We start from the raw sequence: 27,536 nt of genomic DNA, 5'->3' as shown, positions 1-27,536 counted from the left end.
GATGCTCCAAGGAACTGAGCCACCTGGTCAGGGCTTGTTAGTTTATATTGTTCTTTAGATTCCACAGATAAGTGAAATCGTAAGGTATTTGATTTTCTCTGATTATTTCATCTGACATTTTATTTGTGGGGTCCCTTTCTTGAAGCAGCCAAACATTTAGCATAAGTCAGGCACTCCTTCAAACCTGATACAAACACAATATTGTTGGTTGTTCAGGTAACGTGACTCTGGCACTCATGATCAGAGGAAGACATTTGCAGTTCATCATCTGTGTTGTAGGGATTAGGGAAATGAGGCTCATACATTTTAATTGGATTGCAGGCTGCTAGGTAATATGGCAGATCTGGACCCTCTAGTGCCTCTGACACAAAGGCCAAAGGCCTTGCTCATACCTGACATCGTCTCTGCTTTGTGCAAGTTGCACTTAAAGCTACAGTGAGGTTTGGAAAGCAAAATATGAGTTTTATGCCACAGAGAAGAGATTGATGTTTATATAATTAGCTGTGGTACTAAGTAGAAGGTGAGACAATTGTAAAAAAAATATAGATGTAAAATTACATGATGTTTCAACAGTGGAAGCGACTAGTGGTTGGGGACATTTGAGTAAAGCTCTGCAGAGAAGAAGATTGACTTTGAACCAAGTCTCAAAGGATGGGGCATGGTTGGGGACTACAGTGTGCTGTGGGAAATGTGTTTCAGGCAGAGGGGAGACTATTCACAAAAGCGGAAAGGCAGTTCAATAAATGTGGATGTCCTCAGATGTACTTGGGCTTTGTAGACAGATGAAGTTTGAAATCCTACCTCTGTCGGAAACTGGCCATGTGAGTTTGGGTAAGTTGTTTACCCAACTCGGTTTCTTCTTCTATAAAAAGGAGTCATTGAAATCTACCTAGAAAAAGATCTGTGTTAATATGTCAGTGGTGAATTTGAAAAAACCTTTACTATTATTATGCCTTATGCCAATTATTATTGCTTTAGCATGGATAAACTCTTTTAAGGCCTTTCTTTCTCCAAACTGTGGTGTGAGCACCTGCTTCCCCATGCACTTACGTAGGATGACCTAAAAAGGTAACATATGCCAGAATCTACTAGGTAAGGGTTCTACAATTTTTTTCTTAAATAAGGAAGTCAATTAATACAAATAAATATATTAGGTGATATCTCAAGCTCAGCTTCCTATATCATCATTCTCATTTTTGCATTTCCATATATAAATCCCCAAATAATTTTATTTATTTATTTATTTATTTATTTATTTATTTATTTATTTATTGAGAGAGGAAGGGAGACAGAGAGAGAGAGAGAGACAGAAAGAGAGAGAGAGAGAGAGAGAGAGAGAGAGAGAGAGAGAGAGAGAGGAAGAAACATCGATGTGAGAGAGAAACATGGATCAGTTGCCTCTGGCATGCACCCTGACTAACACACACCCCAATAAGCATGCACAGACTCAGAACCTGGGGAATAGAACCCACCACCTTTTGGTGCATGGGACAACACTCCAACCAACTGAGCCACACTGGCCAGGGCCACATAATTTCTTGTTTCATCCCCTTACACCTTAGCAAGGTCTCCACTTGCATGCATTTATCACAATTATTATTGATATTATTATTAAATCGGTTCTCTCAGTAAACCCTAGAAAATGCTTTCCCCATCCCCATACTGTGCATAACACTCACAAGTGAAAAGAGATTATATCCTTCTCTCTGCAAGTTGGGTTTGAACAGGATTCAGCAATCCTCTTGATTTGCACAGTCAGTATTATAACCCTTATTTTTTTCCAGCTGCTATTTTCTTTTGTGTTACAGTTGGAATCCTTTTTAGAAGAGAGATAACCCAGGTAAAGCCTTTGTTTCCTGTAATACATGCAGCCAGAACTGATGTCACACAGTGGCCAGTTTGTAGTACTTCTGATACCAGATGGCCCAGGTGCTTAAGCAGTCAGAGAAGTGGGATATTGGAATCATTTGCAATTAACTGCAGGATCAGCAACAGTGTGTGTGTGTGTGTGTGTGTGTGTGTGTGTGTGTGTGTGTTTATGTTGTTTTTTAGTATTACTGCAATATTTCTAGAAAATATATCTTTCCCAGTCAGCAGACTGAAAGAACTAGAGGAGTGTTATTTATTTTATTTTAGTTTGTTTCCTTCCCAGATTTCTCTTCCCATTATGGCTTTTAAATGAGTCAATGAAAACAATGATGTCTAAATGCAATTTACTTGCATCTCTTGAGCTCTTCTTGGAAAAACTCATAACCGTGGTTCTTAAAATATTTGATTCATGGATTTCATTGAGAAGAATAAGTGAGTTTCAAAAATACAGTGCAAACAATTTCAAGGTATTCATTGATTACCTTTCCTGAAAGAACCTAACCCTGTCTTTTGCCCTCCTCTGCCACTAGTGAGCTGTGTGACCTTGGTTTACTTCCTCATTTTTCTATCTTTAAACCAAATTATGTTTACTGATAAAAAGGAAAATGTGAACTAGATGACTTCTAAGGCTTGGTTTAGAGCTTTTATTCTATGAAGCAAGATAAGATAAACTATAAGTATATGGGGACTAGGCAGGTGGTGGATAAATGCACTGTGGGTCTCAGAAGCTTAGGGAAAATAAATGACAAGCCAGGTTAGACTAGAACCTGCTATTTAAGCCTTTTTTTTTTCTTCCTCAGTGATGATAATCTAGGTAATGTCTTATGTTTAAGAACAATACTTGACTCTTTCTGCAGTTTTTAGCATGGTGTTCAAAAATTCCACAATGTTATCAGGGAAATCAGAATATCCTCTTCCCCACTAGGTGCTGGGGGTGGGGTCCTTAAGATATCTTGAGAAAAAGAATTTTCTGAGATATCTTGAGAAAAAGAATTTTCACATGGGAGGATGAGTAATTTTTATTTGCATGAAATTACATCCATGGGTTTCCAAAGTCCTGTTCCAGTCATAAAAGAAGTGTAGGTGGGGTTTTAGTAAAGCTAAAAACAAAGCCACGCCCAAGCTCGTTTGGCTCAATGGATAGAGCATTGGCCTGTGGTTCAATTCTGGTCAAGAGCATGTACCTGCGGGCTCCTCCCCAGCCTTAGTGGCCCTGGTCAGGGCTTATGCAGGAGGCAACTAATTGATGTGTTTCTCTTACATTGATATGTCTCTCTGTCTTTCCCTCTCTCTTCCACTCTCCCTAAAAATCAATGGAAAAATATCCTTGAGTAAGGATTAACAACAACAACAAAACAACAAAAAGAATGTGGGATTTGCTTGGCCAGTGTGTCACAGTGGTTGAGCATTGACCCATGAACCAGGAGGTCACAGTTCAATTCCCACTCTAGGCACATACCCGGATTTCGGGCTATATCCCCAGTTGGGGCTGTGCAGGAAGCAGCCCATGGATAATTCTCACTCATCATTGATGTTTCTATTTCTCTCCCCCTCTCCCTTCCTCTCTCTGAATTAATCAATTAAAAAAACAAAAAAACAAAGCCAGTGCCCCAAGTTCCTGTTCCATGTTGCAGCTGGGTCCAGTTAAGCATCAGGCTAGCAGCAGTCCATTGGTCCATTGTGTGTGGACGAATATAGGAAGCAGAGGCGAGAGAGTCCTGCAATCCAGGTGTCAAGTGCAAGAGGCCAAGAGGAACCAAGAGCCCCAGAAAGTGTGCCCCCTGAAACAAAAGTCCTAAGAGAGCCAAGAGTGTGAACTTCTTTGTTCAGAGGATTAAATATCTCAAATTTCATGCCCTTGCAGTGGTCATGCCTATTCTGGCCAATGACCTATTCCCAGGTGACTGGCAGCTAAGTCACTTCCTGAGGTCACCCCAACTTTACTGGGCATGTGTCTATCTCCCCTCTGCAGGACTGCAATGGAGTGTAAAGTTGTAGCTTCCTGGTGAAGCTGCCCAAATGACATGCCTATAATATTTGAACTTCCCTTGGCTTCTTTCCTACTATTAATAACTATGTTAATTATAATGGTATCACTAATCTCTCCCATTCCATTTTTTCACCATCTTTCGCCAGGATTGCCTCAATGGCTCACATCCATGCTCCATCAGAAGGGCATAGTCACGCCTCAGCTCTGCTTTGCACTCCTCTGTTCCCAAACCCTTGTCCATGCCATTCAGTTTACCTGTACCATCTTACCTGTCAAGCGCCAAGGGTGAACAGTTATTCATTTTCTATATCCTCTGATTTTGCAGATTTTCCCCATTATTTTTGTTTTTTTGCATGGTTTGATCAGCAAAGACGTAATGACTTGAGCTGGAGAGCTGGGTCAAACTTTCGTCAATGGGCAGTCTTACCAGGTCTTGAGTTGGTTGTGGTATTTGTATAGAGAATGATAGAAGGAGAGTTAATGTGGTCAAAGGCTAGATAAGAAGTTAGAAGGCAAAGAAGGTGTTCGGTATAGAAAGTCAGGACTGATAAGGGCACAGATGGAATTTCCTATTTTTAGTGATAGTTATAATTTCTTGAGCTTTTTAATAAGCAAAATAGCTAGCTTAGTATTTTACATAAGTTACTAACTCTCTGAAGCCAATGTGCCTTTTTGTATCCAGGTCCCACTATTGCTAACTGTGTGACCTTTGACAAGTTACTTAATCTTTCTGTGCCTCAGATTTTTATTTTTTGTAAATAGCAACAATAAAGACATAACTCATAGGGTTGTAAGCAAAAGAGAAGTGGGGCTGGAGCAACTCTTTTTCCTAGACTCCTTAATCTTAAAGAATGTTAGAGAATGGGAATGTAGAATGTGCTCAATTAATCATCATCATCCCATTATTATTATTATTATTATTATTAGTCAACTTTATGAGATAAGAATAGTTATTATTGTTAACAGATAAAGTGAGGTGAAGGGGAAGCAGAGTTTGCCACCCCAAAATATGTCTTTTGGGAATATTGATTATTTTAAGCTGGTTATTTTTAAAGCACAAAAGACTCAGGAAGAACCTCTTTTGACCTTCCCCCTAACTGCCTAAAGAATATAGATAGACTAGAGGACCTGCTCCGGGAAGGGCTTTATCATCATAGAGAACTATGGTTTAATATGAGCTAGGTGGGGTAGATAGGAAGGAATCTTGCAGGGCTCCTCTCTGTGTCCCATTGCTACTGTTGAGTTGGCCCAGCCAGCATTTCTTTACCAAACATTTGCTTCTGCATCTCCATGTGAATTGCCTTCCTCCCCTTTGAAGTCCAAACCTGGCTATGCCTACCTCCAGCCCCTACCTTTCACCTGAACTGGCATAGAAGCCTCGACTGCCATTTTGGTCCCTGATACCCATATTCCTATGGAACCCCATATGTACAAATGTAATTACATTTGGTTATTTTTCTCCTGTGAATCTGTCTCAGGGCAGCTGAATTCTTAGGCCAGCCAGAAGACCTAAGAGAGGAAAGAGGGGGACATTTGACCCTCTCCTACAGAGAGCATAGTAAACATTTTAAGTGTTTATTTGATCAAAAATTGGGTGGGATCAGGCAAAACCAAAATGAAAGTGGTTAGGAGGACTGCACTGACAGGAGCTCCAGGAGAGACTTTTAAAGAGAAGAGGAGGAACAAAATAGTAAAGAAATCATTGATTGGCTATAGCATAAAGCCTAGTTGGCTATTTGTAATTGATTGTCTTTTGGTTTTAATTTTGTAGCCTGGAGGCATGTACAGGCTTACTAGGTGTACCAGTTAATAATGCGGATTTTTTTCAATAGATGGAGTTACACATATGTTGATACATATGCGATTTGATGTATGCTATTTTGTTGTATTGACAACAAGCTTCAAAACTTCATATGTCAAATTTTCTGAAGGTGTTAACATCATAGATATTTTTACGCTTAAAAATGTCGTATTTCGTGCCAAAAAAAAGAGCATTTGCAGGAAGTTTTAATTCATTATTTTGAAGAAAAAGTTATCGTATACTTCGGGAAGCTTATGGTGAACATGTTCCATCTCAAGATACTTGTGAACGCTGGTTTAAACGCTTTAAAAGTGATGATTTCTATGTGAAAGACAAAGAATGTTCAAGTCAACCGAAAAAGTTTGAAGAACAACAATTACAAGCATTATTGGATGAAGATGCATGTCAAACTCAAAAACAACTTGCAGAAAGAGTAAACGTTGCAGAGCAAACAATTTCCAATCATTTACAAGCAATGGGGAAGATTTTAAAGGAAGGAAAATGGGTGTCACATCAACTGAACGAAAGACAAATCGAAAACCGAAAAGTCATCAGTAGAGTGTTGCTTCAATGCCATGAAAGAAAGTATTTTTTGCATCGAATTGTGACTGGCGATGAAAAGTGGATTTCTTTTGAGAATCCCAAATGCACAGAATCATGGGTTGATCCAGGTCAACCATCAACATCGACTGCAAGGCCAAATTACTTTGGAAAGAAGACAATGCTCTGCATTTGGTGGGATCAGGAAGGTGTAGTGTATTATGAGCTTCTAAAACCAGATGAAACCATTAATACTGATCGCTACCAAAAACAAATAATCAATTTGAACCACGCTTTGATCATAAAATAACCAGAATGGGCCAGAAGACACAAAGTAATTTTGTTTCATGATAATGCACCATCACACACTTCAAAACCAGTTAAACACAGGTTACAAGATCTTGCCTGGGAAGTATTAACCCACCTGCTGTATTCACCAGACCTTGCTCCTTCAGATTACCAGTTGTTCTGATCAATGGCACATGCACTTTTGAGCAGCACTTCAAAATGTATGAAGAAGTGGAAAATTGGGTCTCTGAATGGTTTGCCTCAAAACAAGAAAACTTCTATTGGGACGATATCCACTAATTACCTGAAAGATGGGGGAAGTGTTTAGCTAGTGTTAGACGTTACTTTGAATAAAGCACTTCTGATGTTTCTCTTGAAATAATCATGTTTTCTTTGATTACAAAATTTGTCATTATTAACCAGTACACCTAGTACATTTGGATTTGCTTACTAGACCTATAGACTTCACAGCCACTTCCATCTAATGTCCCCGTTGTCTAACTAATTTAACATTACCCACGTTTTACATATAAATTTCTAATTGCACTGAACTTTTTTGGTAAATAAATAATGTTTTTGAGCTTGGTAAAGATGAGCAGATTTACACACATGATTTTCTAGGGAAGTTAGAGGATCCATGCTTGAGATTTTGTTTCCTGCTCTCTTCCCAGCAGAAGGTGGAAGGGGACAGGCGGCTGTAGCTTGGCACCCTAGAATGTAAGACCCCGTGACCTGCCCACCCAGTCCAGCCTTGGTAATGCTTCGTGTAGTGAATCTCTGGGATTCACTTTCTCCAGGCTTTAAACTGAAACCAACTTCCCATGTTGAAAGCATGGAACTCAATGGACTGCTTAGCACAGATATTCTTTTCCTGCTGATCAATTCTGACCTTCTGTTTTGAAGTTTGAAAGCTTCCAAAGCCTTTTTGGACATCAAATAGCTCTTACCAAATGCCATTTGGGCAATTTAAATGCAAATGAATCGGCCATATTTGGGCTGCTTCCAGTTAACTTGCTTGTGCTTTCCCAAACAAAAGAGGAAGCTGGCTGGAGCAAATTCTTTGTCCTGGACTGTGTGGTACCAAAGTAAAATTGCACCGGATATTGTGAAAAAATAGCATTAAAGATACTATTCAGCCTACTGGAGTAGGTGAAAGAGGCTCCAGTGCAGGACTGAGCTCCACTCTGCCGAAACAAAAGGCAGGAACTTTTATTATGTTTTGTTTGTTTTGTTTAAGGACTGGAGTAAATTAGTGGAAAATTACTGGAGGACATTGTGGGGAGGTTGGTCAAGGTGCTTAGACCATCTGTGCATGTTTTGTTTATTCCTTTCTGAAGCAGGTCTCTACCCTCTCACAGAGACTAGGGGATCCTGGTGCTATCTTCCTTGGTAATTCCATTTCAAAGCAATGAATCCCAGGTCCTTAAGGAAGATATTCCTGGATTGTAAAATGGTGAGAGGCTGGGAAAACAGTTACAGCTGGAAGGGGCACAGAAAGAACAATGACAATTTTTCTAAAGCAAATGCTCTAAGAAAAGGGGGGTCAGGGAAAACCTGGCAAATTTAGTCAAACTGAAGAGAATGTTAAGGTTGTCTTGTTCAGGGATGGGGACGGGGGGGTCTTTAAAAACCTTAAATAATTAATTCAAGACAGTGGACACTCAGGCTCTGAATATAGCCTGCTTTGGCTTCAAAAAAAGTAGAGGTACTTTTATCCTATAATAGGGTATAATAAAGGCACAAAGCCAGAAAGAGACATGAGTCTGGAAGGAGTAGGTAGAAATCAGATTTCTAGTTTTGTCTTTCCTATTAATTTTGTGGGTGGCCTTGAAAAATTACATTTATGTTTCTGAGCCTCAGTTTTCTCATCTTCAAAATAAATCCACTCTCCTCTCTGAATCTCTAAGGGCCATTTCCGATATCCTATTTTATTTTCTGTGATTATCTGACTCAAGTGAACCTGGTGAGGAAAAGAACACTTAATGAAAAGAGCTGCATTTCTTTCATGGATAAAACTCTTTTCTTTTGAAATCTCTTAAATGGTCCTTATGAAAGGATATGGAAGGGAAGGACTGGTATCATCTGACTGGGAAAGGGTAAAAGTGAGCCTGGCCAGCATGGCTCAGTGGTTGGGTATTGACCTATGAACCAGGTTACAGTTAGATTCCAGGTCGGGGCTCCTGCCTAGGTATTGTGGGACATGCAGGAGGCAGCCAATCAGTGATTCTCTCTCATCATTGAGTTTTCTCTCTCTCTGTCCTCTTCCCTTCCTCCCTGAAATAAATAAAAATATATTTAAAAAATAAGAGTGAGTGAGCCAAATCCCTCTAAGTACAGAAATTCCTTTATCAGGAAGTTTTATTTTTCTAGCTTAGGGCCCAGAAATTTGGTACAGGTGATAATGTTAATAGCTAATAGTCTTCTGGAAGTTTCAGAAAATGCTTTACCTACACAAACTCTTTTAATCCTTCACACAACCCCTTACAGTGGGTGCTATCATCCCCACTTTAAGATGAAGAAACCACCTCAATTTCTTCCAACTAAAACGGGATGGCCCTAATAAACTGGTGAACAAAATAGATCAGAGACATAGAAGCATGGAACAGAGTGTGGAATCTCAGAGGGAAGGCAATGGAGGGTTGGGGATGGGTGGGAAGAGATCAACCAAAAAACTTGTATGCATATATATATAACCCGTGGACACAGACAATAGGGTGGTGAAGGCTTGGGAGAGGGTGGAGGTGGGTTATAAGAGGTCAATGGGGGAGAGGAGGGAAGGGGGCATATGTGTTAACTAAAAACATTGAAACCTGTAAAGAATTTTTCTGAGTTTATTTGAGTCATACTATTGACAATTGCCAGGAAGCAGAATCTCAACAGATTGGGGTAATGCTCCAGAGAATGGCAGTTTTTCACCTTGTTTTATATATTAGTGTCAAAGGAGGAGACATAAGTGGGTTACATGAAATTCATCAGTGATAGATTAGGGAGGTGGGAGAAAGTAAAGCAGGGAAACCTCTGGAATTGGATAAAAAGTAAAATGTTAGACACATCCTTCTCTTATTTAGGTGGCTACAGGATAGTTGACAGTCAACAATTAACAATAACAATGAATGGATATTTGGTATCAGTCCTGCCATTTGTTTGTGCCCTGAGGGGTCTGGAGAAAAGGGAAGTTACAAGTTACCCTGACATTTCAATGATGTGTTATCTATGTTATCCTATGTTATGGTAGATGCAAAAAGATAATAGACTCAGTTAAGGTAAAGATTGACCTTGTCAGGGAAGATACAGGCCTATAATGTGACTGCCACCATAACTGCTTTTAGTTAAAGTTTTAATTTCAGACCATCCTTTGTGGTTACTTTAGGTCTTTGGGTTTGCAAGACCGCCATGCAGGCCTTCCCTGAGCTTGTCAGATTAGCATGTGGCCTCTTTTGTCCACATATGTAATACTTTCAACAATAAATATTAAAAAAAATAATAATAAGGGATGGCCCTGAGATGAAAGCCCCAGGTAGCCTGGCTGCAGGCATTGTGGCAAAGACATACCTGGCACAGACTACAAGGATAGGAATCGCTGAGCCAGAAGCCAATAAGAGATGCCTGTGGAGAGGGACGGGGAATGAGCTGAGCCTTAATTTTAGCTGCTATGGTTACTGATGTCCAGTTTTAACTTCCTCTTTCTTGGTGTTTTCTTCCCATTCCATTTATCACTAACCTTTCAGGAAAAATCCCATCGGCTTCCTCGGGGGCACTGGGTTAGAAGTATTGGGGGTCTGAAGCATTGGAGGCCAAGCTTATGCATCACTAGAGCTGCATCAGGAGAGAAGAGGAACAACGTTCAGGGAAGAGAGAGAGGCCATGAAGAGGATGGAGGAGGTAGGGCAGTCAGGGCAGTCAGTGGGAAGTGGGGAACAAGACCATTCAGAGTAGAGAAAGGAAAAGCAGAGAAAAGGAGTTTTAACTGGAAGGTGGCAGGCAAGCAGCCCACAGGGTTATTGAGGCACCACCACCACCACCACCACCCGGGAAATTCTTATAATTATAATAACCTACTCCCTTAAAGTATGCCATGTGGAGTCCATACTCTCCACCCCAGGGTGAATGGGTGACTACGCTTCCCTGGATTTTGGAATATTTAGACTATAGGCAACCCTCTTCCCCTCTCCACCCCTGGAACTGTATTCCAAAATCTCATTTCTGAATCCTCCCTGGTCTTCAAAGATCAGTCCAAATCTACCATATTACTCTTTTTAAGATTTTCTTATCTTTCTAGTTGACTTTGATCTCTGCCTTCTGTGAACTCCAAGAAGCATTTAGGGGCTAAACCACCCAGTCTAGGACTCACTCTAATTTTGCATTGTAGAAACTGCTTTGTGGAAGGCAGTGGTTTCTCCCAGACTGAGACAAGGAACTTGTCTTGATCTCATTTCTCTTTTACAAATTGTCTAGCACCAGCCTGGGCACACGGTGGCTTCATCCATCTACTGCTTCATGCAGTTACTAGTATCTCTCGAGCAAAGCACTTTACCAAAGGTTTTCATAAACTGCTGTTGAATTTGACAGTTCCCACAATCTTATCCTTCATCCCATAAAGGATTTGAGGTACATTTTTGCCTACATCTGCCAATTCCTCTCTCTTTCTTCTTCTTCTTTTTTTTTTTCCTTCTCTCTCTCTGTCTCTCTTTCTTTCCCTCTCCTTGCAAAAACAGTTTATGACATCAAGGGTGATTTTAACATAAAGAGCATGGCTATGGAATACATGTCCTGATGGCAGATCTGCCAACATTTTGAAGTTGAGCACAAGGGAAACATCGAAACAGAATCTTTTCTCTATGCAAAGTGTGCTTTGGTTTTGCATAATGCATTCTGCTTCGGGTGCCAAGTTCCAGACACAGGGAGAATTAATGGAATAACATTGGTGCAGGGCTTCAGACTCCTCAGAGGAAGATCCCCAGTCTCATTAAAGGTGATATTATTCCAGTTATAGAGTTTAGTTAAAAATAACAAAATAATATTTTCCTGTCTTTACTGCTAATTTCTCCAGGCTTGGCAAAGCAGGCTTGCATGCACAGGCCCCGTCCCTCTTGTGGGTCACAGAATTGCACGTTATAATGCCGGCACCAGGGTCCCTATGAGTGTGAATTGTGGGGACATGTAGGAGCATGCATTTTCTGGATATTTCTGTGGGTATAGCTCTTGTCACTGCACTTCATTATGTTTGTGAATAATGTTTGTATTTCCTACTGAATTGCCAATGTCTCAGGAGTAAGGGAGCTTATTGTCTTATTCACTGATTAGTTCCCAGGGGCTAGCACAATGCCTAGCACATAGAGGGTGTATCATAAATAATGAATGAATGAATGCACCTTTACCCAATAAAAATTTAGATGGAGAGATAGAGAGACTGAAGGAATCCAGAGAGACCAACAAACCTCTACACAGTGATGGGATTATTCTGTGTGTTTACAGGAAAGGTTTTCAGAAGGTTGAGGTCTTCCACCTTCCTCTCTAAGCCATATGAATTCACTACAATACACAATTTTAATGGTGGGCACCAAAGACCATATGTTGACCTATAAAGCCCTTGATGATCTGGCTTCTGATTATTTTTTTGGTTTTGTCTTCTACCCTTCTCCCCTCACAGGCTTATTTTCTCCAGCTACTATGATCTCCTTGCACTTCTCAATCATACCAGTCACCCTCCTACCGCAGGACCTTTGTACTTGCCATGCCTTCTATATGGAAAGTTCTTCCCAACATATTCTTTCTCTTCGTGGAGTCATTTGAACAGACTCCACAGAAAGAACATTAGGGACCACCCGACCTAACACACCATCCCTCTTCACTCACTCCCTCACAGGGGTAATTTATTGTTTTCACAGCACTTATCATCACCCAACATTTATTATATATTTAGTTATTCATTTTTAATGTGCTAATTCTGCTATTCATTGCTACAATGTTTGCTTCATGAGAACAAAGGCAGTTTTTGGTTTATTGCTATTTTCCGGTAGCAGTACCTACATATAGCAGGTATTTAATGTATAGTTGTTGAGTGGCTGGATGAATAAATACATAAATGAATAAACTTGAACATGTGCTATGGATGTAACACTGGACCAGGAGTCAAAGTTTAACTTTTGATTTTAGGTCAGTTTTCTGTTATTTCTAATCCAGGTCTCAGTCACTTTATTTCAGTTCTCTGAGTTCTACATTCATCATTCAGGAAATACAGTTAATACTACCTCTCATGTCAGGGTTGTGGGATTGTTTCTGATACTAAAATAATTATTTCTAATATTAGCAACAATAATAACTAAAATTTATTGAGCACTTAATATGAGCTCTGCATTGTGTTTAATGTTTGCCTGAATGTTCTCATTTGTTTTCAAAAATTCTATTATCTTCATTAAGCTTTTCCTAGTAAAATAAGGATAAAATTTCTCTTCATTATATATATAAAAAAAAAGGTAAATAGTAGATAAATATGAAAGTACCTTGCAAATAGTAAAACTGTGAGTGATAGGTATTCTCATCAACAGAATTCTTTCCCAGATGTCAGTGAAGGCCTCTGAAGTAGGATTTCATTTTATGTTGGTGCCTTTATTCATACTGTGTGTAGATACAAAATGCAAGGTGGGGCAAAAGTAGGTTTACAGTTATTCATACGAAAAAAATGCAACGATAATTGAAGAATGAACTCTGTTTTGTGTACTCACAACTGTGAGCCTACTTTTGTCCCACCCTATATATGCTCAGTGCGAAGGTAGTGTGCTGATGAATGTTTATCAACAGGCTCTCTGAGGGGAGAAGCGTTTTGCAGCATTTGCCAAATTTTACACTGTAAACGCCTCTACCACGACGATTACACGCTACCAAATTGAAGTCACTGAACTCTAATGGGACATAGATGATGACAGTCATCTCTCTTTGCCAGAAGGGTGGCCCCTGTGCCACAGCTACACAGTCTTCCAAGGGCTGTGCTTGCCTACAGTCTTGGCTCCCCTCCTCTCTCCACAATGTGGCCCAAGTGGTCTTTCTAAATACAAAAGGCACTATTTGGTTTGAATTCCTTCATAGCTTGCTGCTTCTCCCATCTTCAAGTTAAAGATCCAGAGCCTTAATGCATCTTGTCTTATAAGATGGTATGAGTTCACCTTTGCATCTTCTCTAGCTTTAACTCTGATGTATGTACAAACAGAGTCCTCTGTTTCCACCACTCTTCTTGAAGGACCCAAAGTGCAGGGACTATGTCTTGCTCACTAGTGTTTTTTGGGTTCTGAGCACAGTGCCTCATGCTTGTTGGATGTGTCTGTGAATTTAGGATGCTGTGTTCTAAGTGCAATGTCTTTGACCTGTTTAGACCATGTGACTACGCATTTGCCCAGTGTATGCACACATTCCCAACTGAAGGAGATTTGACTTGGCAGAGAGCATTATGGACGTTGCTTTATGTGGTGCATTATTATTCAATTGCATTTTCCCCGGCGGAAAGCAAGCACTCTGTGACAGATGTGCTTGCTTTGGTTGAGTTGCCACCACAAGGCGTATTATCAGTTTTACTAATGTTTGCTCTTTTACACTCTAACAGGTAGTGTGTTTCATCCCCTCAGTGTAAGTCAGGAGACTGACGCACGCATAAATCCGTATTGTGCGATGGTGTGCACACACGATTGGCTTCACAGGGCAAAAACCTGGAAAACATGACTACTGCGTGCATGGGTGATACATGCACATATAAACCAAGATAAAATCAGCCTATATTTCCATGGGCACACAGACACTTTTGTTCTTGATCATTTTAATTTCAAAGAAGTCACAGATACAAAGAATTAGGGTCAGTTTTTATTTGTAACTGTATACCAGCTTGCTAATCTGTGCTAGACTTAGCCCGAGTCAGTGGGAGATAGTTTTCATATACAGATTCCTGGGATCAGAACTTCACTATTATTATAGGGAGCTGGGGTGGAGCCTAAGAATCTGCAGTTTTTAAAAGTTCCAGAAGTCCCACTGATGTTTCTGATGGGCAGCTGGGCTTTAGAAGCCCTGTTTTATACTAGATATACCCAATAGGGGTGGAGTAACAGTGTTTCTATTCTCATGCCCGCTCTGTCCATTAGAAGTGGTGGCAGAAACGCTGTGTTTAGAGGAATCTGAGGAAGCATTGTGACAAGTGCCATGGCTGATCAGAGATGCCTTTAATGAGCTTGCAAAGGGGGTAGCAGTGGGCATGCCATTCAGCTGATGTGATTTAAATTGTGGCTTCTTAATGTCCCTGGGACATTCCCAGCAACAAGGGTGTTGTAATGCTCTAAAGGAAGACTGTCCCATCTTCCTAGGGCTCATTCTCAAACTAAAGGTCTCTTTCTGAGGACTCCATTCAGATCAACATTGTATTCTTAGGACCAGGCAAAACAAGTCTGCACCTCTGCCCATGACATCCCTTTAGCTATCCTATCACTGTGATCATAGTACCTCAGTTCACGTATGTTCCGCTTCAGGACAAACAGCCCCTTTCTTTTTATGAAACGTCATTGACCCCTTCCCAAAGGTGGCCACTTTCCTCTAGACATGCTTCGGTTAGATGGTGTCCCACTACCTCTGGGCCTCTCAGAATTAGACATTATTCTCCAACAATGGTCTAAGCATCTTTTTTTAAATAATCAGTTAATTAATGAAATTAGTTAATTAATGATTTAATGATAACAGCCTTTTTGGTAGGTATATTGCATTTCTGACTCAAATTTTGCACACTTTTGACATTTGTATTATTTTTCATGTATTGTTTTCTATCAGTCCTCTTTCTTACCTCTGCACTGGAATATTGTGATATGAAAACATAAAGCCTACATTGTTTAATCTTTTTAAATATCATCTTGTTGCAGTAGGTCATTCTATATAACTCAAGAATATTCAGTGTATTGATAAAGCTCTCAAAATATGAAGTTAAGCTGATCTGAGTTTAAATCTTAACTTTGCTTCTAAGTAGTTTTATGACCAGGTAAAACTTCTTGAAATCTTTTTTGTTTTAGACTTTTAATTTTTTTAAATCTATGAAATGTGAATAAATACTGACCTCTATGATTATTGCAATACGATATTACCAAAGTACTATAGTTTGGAATATTGTAAAGATCCAAGAAGTGGTAATTATTATTTTCTTGCCATTCAATTCATTTGCTGATTTTTAAAGTTTTTTTTAATATTAAATGTAAATTTTTAAAGAAAGTCTCATTTACACTTTTATTAATTCAATGGTACAACCAAATGTATTAATTGTTCACTTTTTGCCAGACATTGTGTTAAACACAGGGGCTTATTGGTGAATGGGACAGACAAAATTCTTACACTCACAGAACTCACAGTCCAGTGGGGAAGGATATGATGAAATAAATATAATCAAGTGTGCTAAAGGCTAAGATAAAAGACGCATAGGGTTTCATGAGAGACTTGTATATCTCCACCTAAGATTTGTTAAAATAAAACATATTGCAGTAGGGTAGACACTTTGTCCTATCTCTGCCCTCCATATTACCCTAAGTCGGAGGTTGATGTCTATATCCATGTTTGAAAGACCAGCCCCCACATCCACTCTCTAGGAAATCCTTATGGATTTCATGGACTGCAATCCATGAAGATAGATGTCTCCATTTTTATTCTTTGTTATGTCTAGTGCTGAGCCAGGAACTGGCACAGAACATGTCCCCACTAAATATTTCTTGAATGAATAAATATGTCCAGCTATTTGTTTCAAGTTTATGAAAACAAATGGACATTCACTGACCTAAAGGTTATTCTCAAAGGACCACATTGACTGAGATGGAAAGGGGATGAATCATCAGCCCAGTTCTCCTTGCCTGACCCATTCTGTAGTACTTCAATATTCTCTAGTCCTCTGTAAATAATGATTAAAGAGTGAACAGCTGAGATGTAACAGTTTAAATGTTATAAGTTGGAGCCATTTTCCCTCTGGATTTTGAAATGAGAAAGTGTGTGTGTATGTGTGTGGAGGTGGTGGGGCGGTGGCGGCGGTTTGTCTGTGTGTGTGCACACTTAATAAGACTATTAGCTGCTGCATTTGGGCAATGTTGACAGACACCCTCTTCAGGTCTCTTTGACCATAACAACTTTTTGGTAAAGGAGGCCAACAGGAAGCACAGCATAATTGCTGCCAAGTGAACTGCAGTGAGATGCGAAGAAAAGTAGTTTTGTTCATTACAATCTGATTCTCCATCTGTCCGGAGTGGACCTTCATATCTCTCTGTCACTGCACTCACTTTGCTGGCTCTACTGAATAGATGAGTAGATGAAATTCCTGGGCAAAGCCTACCTTGTTTTTCCCCTGGAGCTTACCACTTAGGCTACTCCAGAGACCAAAAACAAAACAAAACAAAACAAAAACAAACAAAAATACGGTAAGTGACTCAGAGCAGGACTGAGGCCCTATAAACTTACTAAAGGAGCTCATTTGTGTAATTATTCAAAAGTGGAGAGCTAATTGTTAAATGAGCATTAGCCTGTATGGGGCATTAAACACAGGTAATCAGGATGTAGCCACTGCCCTTATAATTTCTGAGCACCTCAGGGGTGACTTGGTCCAATTATATCTCTGGGTGGGATGGTGTAGACATCAGCAGGCAAAGGATCTGAACTTGGGACTGGAGTCAGCTAATGTGGAAAGCAGTCAGTGAGGGAGTGGACCCAGCTTCAGGGAGCTGTTGGAGGCCAACATATCTGGATAACATAGTATAAAAGGAGGCAAGTATACCAAAATCTGAAGTCTTCACTCTGATATGTGTGTGTGTGTGTGTGTGTGTGTGTGTGTGTGTGTGTGTGTGTTTAACACGATGAAGCGGTTCTCCAACATCAGTTGGGTATCCTATAATTCAACTCAATTATGACTTTATCTATCTGGAGATAACATTAGTTCTTACAGATTGAGGGTTCAGTTCTACAAGACTGCTCCCCCCACAACTTCCAACTGTCCAGGTTGTCAGTGATGCTTATGACCAATGGGCTATCGATCAAAGGTTCCCATGATCCCTTCCACTTGGTTTTGATTAATTTGCTACAATGGATCCCAGAACTCAGAGAAACATTTTACTCACTAGATTAATGCTTAATTATAAAAAAGATACAACTCAGGAAAAACCAGATGAAAGAGATGCATGGGCAAGGATGGAGAAAGGGGTGCAGAGTTCCCATGCCCTCGCCAGCACACCACTCTCCCATACCTCCATATAATCACCAACCCAGAAGCCAGAAGCATTCCCGGTCCCTTTCTTTAGGTTTTTATGAAGTCTTCATTACATAGGCCTGATTGATTAAATCATTGGCCACTGGCAATTGATTCAACCTCCACTCCTCTCTCCTTGAATGCCAACATGGTGGGATTGACATTTCTACTCTCCAATGACATGGTGGTTTCCCCTGGCAACCATGCCCCCCATCCTTAGGTGCTTTCCAAAACTCACCTCATTAGTATAACTCAAGTGTAGTTGAAAGGAGTTTGTTATAAATATTAAGACACTTGTATTGGTCTTATCACTTGGGAAATTTTAAGGGCTTTAGTAGCTCTGTGCTGGGGACAAAGATAAATATATATTTCATTTATAAACTAAAATAATGCAGTCACCAAACACTTTTAAAAAGATAGAAATCTTCACATCCAAGTTTGCAAAGCATTATTTGAGGGGTCCCCTGTTAAAAATCTTCAGATAAAGTTAATGAGATAGAGTGGGATGGAAGAGAGTTAGGACATAGACCAAGCCAGCATGATAGTCCTAGAATTTCTACATAGAAATAGCTAACATTCATGTGGAGTTTGCTACATGCCCAGTAGTATTCAAAGTGCCTAAAATAAACTCATGTAATCATCACAATGGATAGATATTAAATATAATTATCATAGTGGATATTATTTTCTATTTTATAAATAAGAGAAGAAAGATGCAGAGAGGTTGAATATCATGCCTGAAGTCGCATGGTTCATAAGATGCAGAGCTGGTGATTTCAGCTTCTGCAGGCTGTCTTCGAAGCTGGGCCTTTCATCATTACGTTATCCTTCCTGCTTTGTGCCTCTACTTCAGGAGCAGGAAATTTATCTTGTACCCACAGCAGTATAAATCCACACTCAATTTCCTCTCTTGTGCACATTATTGGCTTATTCATTCATTCATTCATTCATTCATGTGGCAGTTATTTATTGAAGACTTACTATGTGCTACACAATACCACTTAGGTACATTTACGTACCCCTTGATATTTACGTAAGTGAATTTTGTCAAAATCAGTTCATTTCAATGGAAACATCGTCTCTCACACTTTTCATTTCCTAAGTCGGATATGTAGTCTACACCACTATGAACCCACATGTTTCATGACTTTACTCATTGACAAACAAATAGGAACCAGCTTTGTGTGGAACCCAGATCTATATTGTAACCCCAGACCACTCTTCTATAGTCTTCATCTCATGGCTGCCACAGCCTCATCTACTGAGGTCAGTGACCTTAGAAACATATAGACACAATGAAAGACATATAATCCTTTCAGTTTCTTGAGGAAAAGGAGTAACTTTTATTTGCAGCAATAAAAGTGTATCTGAAGAATGGATACCTCACAATGTGATTACTCAGGCAACCCTCTTTCTCAAAGTTAAATTCACAAAAGGGTAGTTTATATCCTCAGAGAAATCAATTAATCCACCTTCTTCAATATGGGGGTCCTTCTGGCTTTCATATTGGGGGCAATCCCATTTTTATTATTATATTAAACCAATAAAAGCATTCTAAGCATTCTCTTGGCAGGGAGCAATAAAAAAAAAAAAAAGGAGGCATCCAGCGTTAGATAAAAATTTTCATTATATACAACCCAAATGCCATGTATTTTGCAATGGTGAAATGTATTTGTGCATTTTACACATGTGGATGTGAATCATTTTAAAAGCCATAATCACAACACAGCAGATGGTATAAATTTTCAATCTGTTAGGCTTTGTTTTCTGGAGAATGAATTTGATTTGTGATACAAGTGTTACACGGGTGATTGTATTTAGCCATGGAGTTCATGGGAGGTCTGGTATGCTAACCTCTGGGGTATTTTTTTTACTATCTGATAATGTTTGCAGAAAATCCACTTCCTAGGGTATCATACTTCACTGCAATGGGCTCACTCACCTGTCTTAAGCCCTTTTAGGAATCTCTTTCAGCTTTGTGATATGTGTTAGGACCCGTTTATCAGGTAACTAAGTCCTATGGAGGACACCCAGCAATCAAAGTCTTAGGCCTGAGCTATTTTCTTTCCTCTCCATTGTTTCATTCCAAACAGTGGACTCTTGGCTAATCCCTACACTGCTCCCTCTTTTAGCAACTTTCTTTCTGGGAGCTAATCAGGTAATTCCTGCTACTCACTTTTCATTCGAAGCTCAGAATCTTGACCTTGGCTCACATGCCAGTAATGACCCCATAATCCCACAAATCCCAATACAATCCTCCTTATGCATGAATACAGCTTGGCTTTGAAAGAGGATCAGCAGCGAGAGACCTTCAGAATTGATGGCTACAACTGGAAATAGGTGAGTAGGGGTACCTCTGAATGTTTGATTCTAGGGACAGCAAGCCCAAAGATAGAAACTAAAAGCAATCTGTGGATAAATTCAGAATGTAGATGCTTACCACAGTATAGGGAGAGGTGCAGAAGCTGTAAGTGAAAGGAATATGGGCCAAACTAGAAGAGAATGCACTGTAGCAAACCCCAGAAAACTGGAAAAAGTAAAATTATCTAAAATCAAGATACCATCCCAAATTGTCTCTGAAGAAGATTGCTGGAACACTTAATGTAACATCAATAAACCTGTATCTCCGCTCCTCCATATGTCATTGATTTCACGGTAGGAAGATCTTAAATCCACTAATTGATTTCTGATAATGATTTCTATCTAATGGTAAGAACATATCTTTGAAAATGGAAAGTAGAAAATATATTTTTTTATGTAAGGTACACTTATTGAGGGGCATTCGCATATTTCCCATCTGTATAGATTCTTAGAAAGTTTGAGAAAACATATTTGAATTTAATGCACCCACCTCCAAAATTTATATACAAGCTTACGTATTTTAACACCTTGTAATTTTTAACTTACGATATTATGTCCTAAACATATTCCAGATTGCAAGGCAGATTTTATAACACGATTTTCTTCAAGTCTGTATCACATTTCATTAACATTTTATAAGTTAACAGTTCTCCATTTAGGAGACATTTATATCATATTTAAATTTCCTTTATTGTAAACAGTGACAAAATGAACATCTTTTAACAAATGTAGAGTGTAATAATTGACTCTATTTTTTGTATACAGTACCCAAAACTGTATTGCAAACAATACATAGCAACGGTTTTATTTATTTGCTTTTTAAATAAAGTAAATCTTTATTTTTCTTAGATGAAAAAGAGATCCGGAAGTAGGCAGTCTTGGGTTAGTATGGTACCCCCCTGAATGTATTGGAGTTCCAGCTCTCTGCTTCAAAATCTCTTGTGTGTGGTTCTGGCCCTCATGGAGCAAAATAGCCTCTGAAGCACCACCCATCACTTCTATGTTCCAGATAGTTAGATAAATGAAGGGACAAAGAAGGATGCACCTCTTCCTTTAAGAAGACTTTACAGAGTTCTCACACCACACTTCCACTTATATGTCATTTGCCAAACTTAGTCACACCCACTCTTTAGACCTACTTCTTTATCAAAGCCCATATCCCATCAAGGCTGAGCTATTGCAATAGTTAACTCTGATACCAGCCTCTTTCTGTTCTAATTTTTATCTTGTACTGCTGCATAGAAGTTACTTCATAGTTTTGGACTCATTGTGTAAAATTGTTTCCCAAAGATATATACAAATTTATACTAGTGCCACAACTGTGCAGGCATCAATTTCACAGTAACCTTTTTAGCAGTAGCTATGCCTCTGCCTCTCTCTCTCTCTCTCTCTCTCTCTCTCTCTCTCTCTCTCTCTATATATATATATATATATATATATATATATACTCTCTCTCTCTCTCTCTCTATATATATATATATATATATATATATATATATATATATATATATATATATATATATATATATATATATATATATAACACAGAGCATTCCACATTTAAATTTTACAACATAACAGCTTTATAGCATTGTGCTATTGGAGTTGGAAAGATTCTTAGAGATAATTTAGCCCAATTCTCTTATTTTAAAGTTCACGAAACAGTCCTAGAGAAAGCCAGTGATATATTCAAGGTTATAGAGGGCATTATTACTAGAGCAGAAGATTAAACCCATGTTACCTAAGTCCTTGTTCAGTGGTCCATTACATCACCACCTGTCTCTAGGGCTTGGAATGGGTTAAATCACTGTGAATTCCAATCCAAGAGCAGTACTTATTGGTATATTTTTTATTATAATTTTTGCAAAATACATACCTGCATGTTTATGTATCTACACATCAACCAAAAACATATTTTTCTTTTAAAAATTAAGTTTAGATACCTTAGTGGATATTAATTATTTAATTGCTTGTTTGTTTTGGCTATTCAGGAAATCTTTCTTCCAAATAGAACCTCAATATTTTTTGTCAGCATTTTTTCTTCACTATTGTACCTATTTTGGCTAGAAGAGTGTGGTAAACAGAATTCTAGATGGACTCCTGGTGCTATTATCACAATTATGTTACCTTACATGGCATTAGGACTTTTGCTGATACAATTATTGCCTTTAAAATAGGAGATTATCTAGGTGGGACTAATCTAATCACATAATTCCATTAAAAGCTGCCTTCTGCTCTTATATCCAAAACCAAGGTTCAGCTGCCTGTCACCACTTGTGAGACAGAATCTGGTGAAAAAGGAAATAGATTTATTCAAGTGCTTAGTCACCTGAGAAGATGGGGGACTCTTATAGTAAAACCCATCCCCCATCTCAGTGCAGGCAGAGTTTTTTATAAGGAAGGAGAGGGAAAGTGGAACAAAGAAATCAAGGGGAGGGGATTGAAAAGTTCTCTACATGAAGGTGAGCACAGTCTGTTCCAATAAAGACCTCAAAACTGGTCAAGTGATGTTCTGGTTTTATGTCATCCTGGTTGTACAGTTTGAAGGTCAGCAATTATCCTAGAGCTCAGATGACTGAAGGTCAAAGTCTGTATCTTCTGAATTTAGTTCCTAGGTTTCTTACACAAACATGCTGTTTATCTACAGGCTATATATTAGTCAGAGTCAGCATTTACAAAGAAAATGTCAACAGAATGGTCAGGTGGGTTACAATTCCCCACTGTTACACTATCTCCTTTAGTTGGTCAAAGAGACAAAGAGATTGAAAGTGTGAGGAGACTGGATACATTATCACTGGCCTGAAAATGGAGAACACATGTAAGCCTTGGAGAGTGGTCTTTCAGAGCTGAAAGCCAACAAGAAACTGGTAACCCCAGTCATCCAACCTCAAGAAACAACTTGAGGTGCCAACAGAGACTCCTAAGATGAGCCCGGCCTGGCAACTGCTTGATTTTAGCCTTGAGATACACTAAGTAGAAACCCAATGAGCTTGCTGAGACGTCTGACCTATAGAACTGGGTGTCATCTTACCCACCAAGTTTACACAGCAATAGGCAGTTCATACAGAGGATAATTACATTCCTCTTCAGAAGCTCAGAAGGCTAGGTACACTTTCCCATACCCCAGTACACCCAGGAGTAGACATATGATTGAAACTCAACCAACCAGGCATTCCCTCTTAGGATTCTGTATTTGAGCACATGACTTCAGGATGGTAGAAAGAGTCAGAAGCCAGAAATTGTAGATGCACAATTCTCATGAGACCATTTCTGTTGCTAGACAACTGCTGTGTTCCTGTTGTATAGCCATCTGTAGCAGATTTTGTTCCTGAATTCTAAACCTGGACCTCCAGATAGCCATGAGGAGGGTAAATTCCTTGGTATACTTCCAAATATTACTATTTTGCTTAGCTTATCAAGAGCTCTTTCCTGTTACCTTGAAAAATAAGTCAATTAATAGAAATGCTAAATAAAATATAAACCAATTATTTTCTAAATCTTTCGGTCACATTTAGCAACCAAACCAGTTTCTTTCCAACCTTATTTGCTTAATGGCATATTTCATGGCCTCATAGTGCCAGCACAAGTCTCTGTCAGCCCCATCTGCTTAGTTTCTACCCACTAATTTATTGAGCCACTATCTGATGGTGCAAGACCTGGAGAAATGAGTCAGGTAAAATGGTAATGTTGGGAATTTAGGGATGGTGATTTAGTCAATACTTACCATTTTGTTCATTAGGTAGAGTCTGAGAAGAGTATCCCTCCTATTTTAAGGAAATGCCTCCTATCTCAGTGATATAGTTCTACTTTAAGCTGTTACTCCTAATACCTCTCTATCTTACTCTCACTGGAGGCATATGACCAAGGCTGAACCAATCCGATACCTCAATTCTCTAGTCATAGGATTTGCTTTAGAGATGGACACTTGACCTAAAATGAACCAATAGATTCATCCCCAAGTGGAACATTTTTAAACCTAAGTCTCCCATTTACTTTGGAAAGATTGTACATGGCATTGTATTTTAAATTTTGGTTTTTGTGTGTTCATTGCTAGTACATAACAATGTGATTATTTCTGTCTGTTCCTCTGTGGCTGAGCTGAACTCACTTATTCTACTAGAGGCTCAGTATGTGAAATTTGTGCACAGCTAGGGTCCCTAGCAGCTGCTGGCTGCCGGCCTGGGCCTCCCTTACCCCTCCCTTCTCCGGCTGCAGGCCGCCAGCTGGGGCCTTCTTTCGTTCTGTGCCGCCTCCTGGTGGTCAGAGCACATCATAGCAGGTGGTCAAGCTCCCCGTTGGTCAAACTCCTGGTCAGTTGAAGTCCCAGTCAGGTTGAACTCCTGCCTGAGGGGATAACTTACATATTAGCCTTTTATTATATAGGATAAGTTTTTTTAGATATCTTTGGCTTTTCAACAGAGACAACCATCTTCAAACAAGGGCAGTTTTATTTCTTTCTTTTATATATGTAGGCCTCTAATGTCATTTTCTTGCCTGATGGCAGTAGCTAGAATTTCCAGCAGCATACTGAGGAGGAGTGGTGAGGGGATCCTTGATCCCAGTCTTAGAAGGAAAGCACCCATTCTTCCTTCATCATCGTATATGATGTTAGATGTAGAATGTCTGTAGATGCTCTTTATCAGATTGAGATAGTTCCTTCTTATTTCTAAGTTGCCAGAGTTTTTTTTCCTTTTAATCATGAGCAGGTACTGATATAAATTGATCTTTTAAACCTAATTCTAGGTTTCTTGCTGGAGCTAAAACCTTTCATGAGTTTCAGGAACATTAATCTCCTCTGGCTAATTTCCCTGGACTAGAGGCTAGACTACGCTTCTAGTATTCATCATGCCTTCAAAAATCAATCACTTGTTTGTCTTCCAGGGCCTCAGGATACAAAAAATGGATAAGACATGGGTCCTTTTTTCAAGGGACTGGTATTTCAAGGAAATAAGAATGATATTAGAGAGTATAATGTAGATAAATGTCATGAGAAAATGTGCAATAGTGGACTCAGAGCATTCATATGGCTCTGAAGGATTAGGATAGGCTTTCGGAGTCATTGACATACATACTGAGTTTTAAACGTAAGTGTGATATAGCCAGAAAGGAAAAAAAAAAAAAAAAAAGATGGGATGAAGAGGGCCAGAAGCCATGGAAGGTATTTTACAAACACATAACTGGCTTCAGGCCTTGCAGAACTAAGATTCAGATTTCAAAAGGGGCATGTAAATGTCTGGGTTGCAGCAAAAATACGGTAAAGTAAAAATGAGGAAGTGCTTGGTGGCAAAGGATATCCAATAAGGAAATCTTGCTATTATTGGAGTTAGAATTAAATAGTTTCTGGAGGCCTTTAAAAGGAAAGAGATACCTTTTGAATGCTTTAAGTCTATGCCAATGCTGGAGGTAAGACATACATATAATAATAGTATTTTAAACTGCTTAAAACACTTTCATGGACATTATTAGACTGAAGAAATTCAAAATTACTGAGCGCTATCCAGTCTTTGCACTTGCCTTTCCCAATTCCCACCCTACCATAATCATGAACTCATTCTCAAGAGAAACAAACATGTCTTTAGGCAGCAGGTAAGCAACCTGAAAGATTACATTTAGCTAAGGTAAATGAGACATGATGTTTTCAACAGAATTGAGTAACTCAACCAACTGGGAGCTATTTGGCCATTATTGTACTCCTTATATTATTGGAATTTATATAAATACAGGCATGCAGAAAAGGAATTTTTTGGGGGGAGTTAAAACTCAGTAATTACTGGCAATAAAGACAGAAATAAATGAAGCCCACGTTGCCAAATCTAACTTGGGTAATTCTACTGAATAGAATCTTCAAAATAGTGAGTACATATGATACCATAAAAAAGTCATTATTATTTGGCTAATTTACTAATTGATTGTCTCCTATGTGGCAGCTGTGCTGAGAACTGCAGGGAGTACAGGGGAAGCTGACCCTGTGCGCTTCCCTCTAGAAGGGTGAGGTGAAACGCTGATATTATCTTTGAAACAGCCAGGTGCAATCCTAGTGGAGGGAGAAAGACAGAGAGAGGTGAGGGATATTTTATCAGGAAGTGAGCTGAGGAAGGGCTCCTTTATTGCTGAGCAAAGAAGCTTGGTTAAATGCCTGGGTGGGGCAAGTAATATGCTCAGAGAGTTCAGTTTGGCTAGAACGTAATGTATAAGAGATGAGTAGGGAGAAAAATATTTTTAGTGCTATCATTGAAATACACATATATTATTTGGACACTCTAGAGGACTTATCAGTATCCTGTCAATCAAACTTCGAAAGGCAGGTTGTTCTCCTGTCCTACTCCTGAGGGAGTCAAGGTTTCAGTCTCTTGCCTTGGTTATTATTGCTTATGCAGATGTCTGTATGCCCAGCTAATGAGTGATAAAGTTCTTTTAAAAAAATTCATAATATGTATACTTTGAAAAGTACGTGGTTTGTAAGACATATTTTATTTTGCAGCACTAAGGACCTACTAGCAAATCATCTCCAGGAACTTTGATTCAGATGAGTCTAAGTTCCAAAACCTGGCAGTGTCTTGATTAACCTTCAAGGCCATTTTCTGTTGTGTTGAGGTGATGTTTAATAGGCAGTTGTTGTGTAGGTTTCAATGTATAGGTCTTACATAATTCTTATTAAAATATTCCTAATATTTTTAAATGGTGCTATTATAAATGTAACATTTTATGTTAATTTTAAGCATAGAGTAAATGTGAAAAATTATTTTGAAAACCCATAGACCTACCACTTAGATTGTACCATTGACATTTTATCATACTTGTTTTATCTAGTGTCTATCCATTTCCTTTACCCATCCATAAATCTGTTTTATTTTTGGCTCAGTTATTGCAGCAAATTGCAGATATTCATCTACTTCCTTCTAAATTCCTCAGCATGCATATCATTATCTAGAATTTGATACTTATTTACAGGTTTTATGTAAAAGTTACACACAAAGAAATGTATAAATTTATATATATCTGTAATCTAAAACCTTATCAAGATTAAATTGTTGTGTTATCACCCCAGAAAATTCCCTCTTGCCTCTTAAAACATAATCCCTGTTCCAGCCATGCAGAAGCAACCAATGTCTTCCATTGTTTTTCACTCTACATTTAATTGCCTTTTTTAGAATTTTGAATAAATGAAGTCACACAGTATATGCTCTTTTGTGGAAAGCTTTTTTTTTTTTAACACAGAAAGATGTTTTTTGAATTCATCCATGGTGTTGCATAATAATTTATTCCATTTTAGTTTTGAGTGAATGCACTACAATTTATCCATTCTTCTACTGATAGGCGTTGGAATGGTTTCCAGTTTGGAGGTAGTAGGAAAAAAGCTCTTGGGAAAAATTTTGTAGAAGTCTTTTCATAAAAACATTTTAATATCTCACAGGTAAATACCTAGAAATGGAGTTGCTGAGTCA

This window comes from Eptesicus fuscus, chromosome 15 (assembly GCF_027574615.1).
Source record: "Eptesicus fuscus isolate TK198812 chromosome 15, DD_ASM_mEF_20220401, whole genome shotgun sequence".
NCBI lineage: Eukaryota > Metazoa > Chordata > Mammalia > Chiroptera > Vespertilionidae > Eptesicus > Eptesicus fuscus.
Note: the sequence above shows the minus strand (reverse complement) of the source record.